We start from the raw sequence: 4,964 nt of genomic DNA, 5'->3' as shown, positions 1-4,964 counted from the left end.
GGAGTCGAGTGGTGGATGAACTAGAACTGTGAACCGAAGAACTGGAACTGTGAACAGAAGAACTCGAAGACTTGTGAGTTGGGTGGGAGAAGGTTCTGTGACTTCTGGAGCGGTGAGTTGGAGTCGAGTGGTGGGATGAACTAGAACTGTGGACAGAAGAACTGGAACTGTGAACCGAGGAACTTGAAGACTTGTGAGTTGGGTGGGAGAAGGTTCTGTGACTTCTGGAGTGGTGAGTTGGAGTCGAGTGGTGGGATGAACTAGAACTGTGAACCGAAGAACTGGAACTGTGAACAGAAGAACTCGAAGACTTGTGAGTTGGGTGGGAGAAGGTTCTGTGACTTCTGGAGTGGTGAGTTGGAGTCGAGTGGTGGGATGAACTAGAACTGTGAACCGAGGAACTTGAAGACTTGTGAGTTGGGTGGGAGAAGGTTCTGTGACTTCTGGAGTGGTGAGTTGGAGCCGAGTGGTGGGATGAACTAGAACTGTGGACAGAAGAACTGGAACTGTGAACCGAGGAACTTGAAGACTTGTGAGTTGGGTGGGAGAAGGTTCTGTGACTTCTGGAGTGGTGAGTTGGAGTCGAGTGGTGGGATGAACTAGAACTGTGAACCGAAGAACTGGAACTGTGAACAGAAGAACTCGAAGTCTTGTGAGTTGGGTGGGAGAAGGTTCTGTGGACTTCTGGAGGTGGTGAGTTGGAGTCGAGTGGTGGGATGAACTAGAACTGTGAACCGAAGAACTGGAACTGTGAACAGAAGAACTCGAAGACTTGTGAGTTGGGTGGGAGAAGGTTCTGTGACTTCTGGAGTGGTGAGTTGGAGTCGAGTGGTGGGATGAACTAGAACTGTGAACCGAAGAACTGGAACTGTGAACAGAAGAACTCGAAGACTTGTGAGTTGGGTGGGAGAAGGTTCTGTGACTTCTGGAGTGGTGAGTTGGAGTCGAGTGGTGGGATGAACTAGAACTGTGGACCGAAGAACTGGAACTGTGAACCGAGGAACTCGAAGACTTGTGAGTTGGGTGGGAGAAGGTTCTGTGACTTCTGGAGTGGTGAGTTGGAGTCGAGTGGTGGGATGAACTAGAACTGTGAACCGAGGAACTTGAAGACTTGTGAGTTGGGTGGGAGAAGGTTCTGTGACTTCTGGAGTGGTGAGTTGGAGTCGAGTGGTGGGATGAACTAGAACTGTGGACAGAAGAACTGGAACTGTGAACCGAGGAACTTGAAGACTTGTGAGTTGGGTGGGAGAAGGTTCTGTGACTTCTGGAGTGGTGAGTTGGAGTCGAGTGGTGGGATGAACTAGAACTGTGAACCGAAGAACTGGAACTGTGAACAGAAGAACTCGAAGACTTGTGAGTTGGGTGGGAGAAGGTTCTGTGACTTCTGGAGTGGTGAGTTGGAGTCGAGTGGTGGGATGAACTAGAACTGTGAACCGAGGAACTCGAAGACTTGTGAGTTGGGTGGGAGAAGGTTCTGTGACTTCTGGAGTGGTGAGTTGGAGCCGAGTGGTGGGATGAACTAGAACTGTGGACAGAAGAACTGGAACTGTGAACCGAGGAACTTGAAGACTTGTGAGTTGGGTGGGAGAAGGTTCTGTGACTTCTGGAGTGGTGAGTTGGAGTCGAGTGGTGGGATGAACTAGAACTGTGAACCGAAGAACTGGAACTGTGAACCGAGGAACTCGAAGACTTGTGAGTTGGGTGGGAGAAGGTTCTGTGACTTCTGGAGTGGTGAGTTGGAGTCGAGTGGTGGGATGAACTAGAACTGTGAACCGAGGAACTTGAAGACTTGTGAGTTGGGTGGGAGAAGGTTCTGTGACTTCTGGAGTGGTGAGTTGGAGCCGAGTGGTGGGATGAACTAGAACTGTGGACCGAAGAACTGGAACTGTGAACCGAGGAACTTGAAGACTTGTGAGTTGGGTGGGAGAAGGTTCTGTGACTTCTGGAGTGGTGAGTTGGAGTCGAGTGGTGGGATGAACTAGAACTGTGAACCGAAGAACTGGAACTGTGAACCGAGGAACTCGAAGACTTGTGAGTTGGGTGGGAGAAGGTTCTGTGACTTCTGGAGTGGTGAGTTGGAGTCGAGTGGTGGGATGAACTAGAACTGTGAACCGAAGAACTGGAACTGTGAACCGAGGAACTCGAAGACTTGTGAGTTGGGTGGGAGAAGGTTCTGTGACTTCTGGAGTGGTGAGTTGGAGTCGAGTGGTGGGATGAACTAGAACTGTGAACCGAGGAACTCGAAGACTTGTGAGTTGGGTGGGAGAAGGTTCTGTGACTTCTGGAGTGGTGAGTTGGAGTCGAGTGGTGGGATGAACTAGAACTGTGGACCGAAGAACTGGAACTGTGAACCGAGGAACTTGAAGACTTGTGAGTTGGGTGGGAGAAGGTTCTGTGACTTCTGGAGTGGTGAGTTGGAGTCGAGTGGTGGGATGAACTAGAACTGTGAACCGAAGAACTGGAACTGTGAACAGAAGAACTCGAAGACTTGTGAGTTGGGTGGGAGAAGGTTCTGTGACTTCTGGAGTGGTGAGTTGGAGTCGAGTGGTGGGATGAACTAGAACTGTGAACCGAAGAACTCGAAGACTTGTGAGTTGGGTGGGAGAAGGTTCTGTGACTTCTGGAGCGGTGAGTTGGAGTCGAGTTGTGGGATGAACTAGAACTGTGAACCGAAGAACTGGAACTGTGAACAGAAGAACTCGAAGACTTGTGAGTTGGGTGGGGAGAAGGTTCTGTGACTTCTGGAGTGGTGAGTTGGAGTCGAGTGGTGGGATGAACTAGAACTGTGAACCGAAGAACTCGAAGACTTGTGAGTTGGGTGGGAGAAGGTTCTGTGACTTCTGGAGTGGTGAGTTGGAGTCGAGTGGTGGGATGAACTAGAACTGTGAACCGAAGAACTGGAACTGTGAACAGAAGAACTCGAAGACTTGTGAGTTGGGTGGGAGAAGGTTCTGTGACTTCTGGAGTGGTGAGTTGGAGTCGAGTGGTGGGATGAACTAGAACTGTGGACCGAAGAACTGGAACTGTGAACCGAGGAACTTGAAGACTTGTGAGTTGGGTGGGAGAAGGTTCTGTGACTTCTGGAGTGGTGAGTTGGAGTCGAGTGGTGGGATGAACTAGAACTGTGAACCGAAGAACTGGAACTGTGAACAGAAGAACTCGAAGACTTGTGAGTTGGGTGGGAGAAGGTTCTGTGACTTCTGGAGTGGTGAGTTGGAGTCGAGTGGTGGGATGAACTAGAACTGTGAACCGAAGAACTCGAAGACTTGTGAGTTGGGTGGGAGAAGGTTCTGTGACTTCTGGAGTGGTGAGTTGGAGTCGAGTGGTGGGATGAACTAGAACTGTGAACCGAAGAACTGGAACTGTGAACCGAGGAACTCGAAGACTTGTGAGTTGGGTGGGAGAAGGTTCTGTGACTTCTGGAGTGGTGAGTTGGAGTCGAGTGGTGGGATGAACTAGAACTGTGAACCGAGGAACTTGAAGACTTGTGAGTTGGGTGGGAGAAGGTTCTGTGACTTCTGGAGTGGTGAGTTGGAGTCGAGTGGTGGGATGAACTAGAACTGTGGACAGAAGAACTAGAACTGTGGACAGAAGAACTCGAAGACTTGTGAGTTGGGTGGGAGAAGGTTCTGTGACTTCTGGAGTGGTGAGTTGGAGTCGAGTGGTGGATGAACTAGAACTGTGAACCGAAGAACTGGAACTGTGAACAGAAGAACTCGAAGACTTGTGAGTTGGGTGGGAGAAGGTTCTGTGACTTCTGGAGTGGTGAGTTGGAGTCGAGTGGTGGGATGAACTAGAACTGTGAACCGAAGAACTGGAACTGTGAACAGAAGAACTCGAAGACTTGTGAGTTGGGTGGGAGAAGGTTCTGTGACTTCTGGAGTGGTGAGTTGGAGTCGAGTGGTGGGATGAACTAGAACTGTGAACCGAAGAACTCGAAGACTTGTGAGTTGGGTGGGAGAAGGTTCTGTGACTTCTGGAGTGGTGAGTTGGAGCCGAGTGGTGGGATGAACTAGAACTGTGGACAGAAGAACTGGAACTGTGAACAGAAGAACTCGAAGACTTGTGAGTTGGGTGGGAGAAGGTTCTGTGACTTCTGGAGTGGTGAGTTGGAGTCGAGTGGTGGGATGAACTAGAACTGTGGACTGAAGAACTGGAACTAGAACTGTGGACAGATGAACTGGAACTAGAGCTGTGGACAGATGAGCTAGAACTGTGGACAGAGGAACTGGAAGATTTGTGTGTTGGTTGCGAGTATGTTCTGTGACTTCTGGTTGTAGTAGTGTGATGGGAGGAACTGGAACTGTGGACTGAAGAACTGGAACTAGAACTGCTTGAAGTGGAACTCTTGGTACTAGAACTGCTTGAAGAGGTGGTTCCAGGACCGTGGTTGCCTCTAGGTTGTGTGGTTGTAGAACTGCTTGAAGAGGTGGTTCCAGGACCGTGGTTGCCTCTAGGTTGTGTGGTCGTGGTACTGCTTGAGGTGGAACTCTTTGTAGTAGAACTGGTTGATGAGGTGGTTATGGAACTGCTTGAGGTGGAACTCTTTGTAGTAGAACTGGTTGAAGAGGTGGTTCCAGGACCGTGGTTGCCTCTAGGTTGTGTGGTTGTAGAACTGCTTGAAGAGGTGGTTCCAGGACCGTGGTTGCCTCTAGGTTGTGTGGTCGTGGTACTGCTTGAAGTAGAACTCTTTGTACTAGAACTGCTTGAAGTGGAACTCTTTGCACTAGAACTGCTTGAAGAGGTGGTTGTGGAACTGCTTGAGGTGGAACTCTTTATAGTAGAACTGCTTGAAGAGGTGGTTATGGAACTGCTTGAGGTGGAACTCTTTGTAGTAGAACTGGTTGAAGAGGTGGTTCCAGGACCGTGGTTGCCTCTAGGTTGTGTGGTTGTAGAACTGCTTGAAGAGGTGGTTCCAGGACCGTGGTTGCCTCCAAGGTTGTGTGGTTGTAGAACTGCTTGAA

Source organism: Spathaspora passalidarum (genome assembly GCF_000223485.1).
Source record: "Spathaspora passalidarum NRRL Y-27907 unplaced genomic scaffold SPAPAscaffold_3, whole genome shotgun sequence".
NCBI lineage: Eukaryota > Fungi > Ascomycota > Pichiomycetes > Serinales > Debaryomycetaceae > Spathaspora > Spathaspora passalidarum.
Note: the sequence above shows the minus strand (reverse complement) of the source record.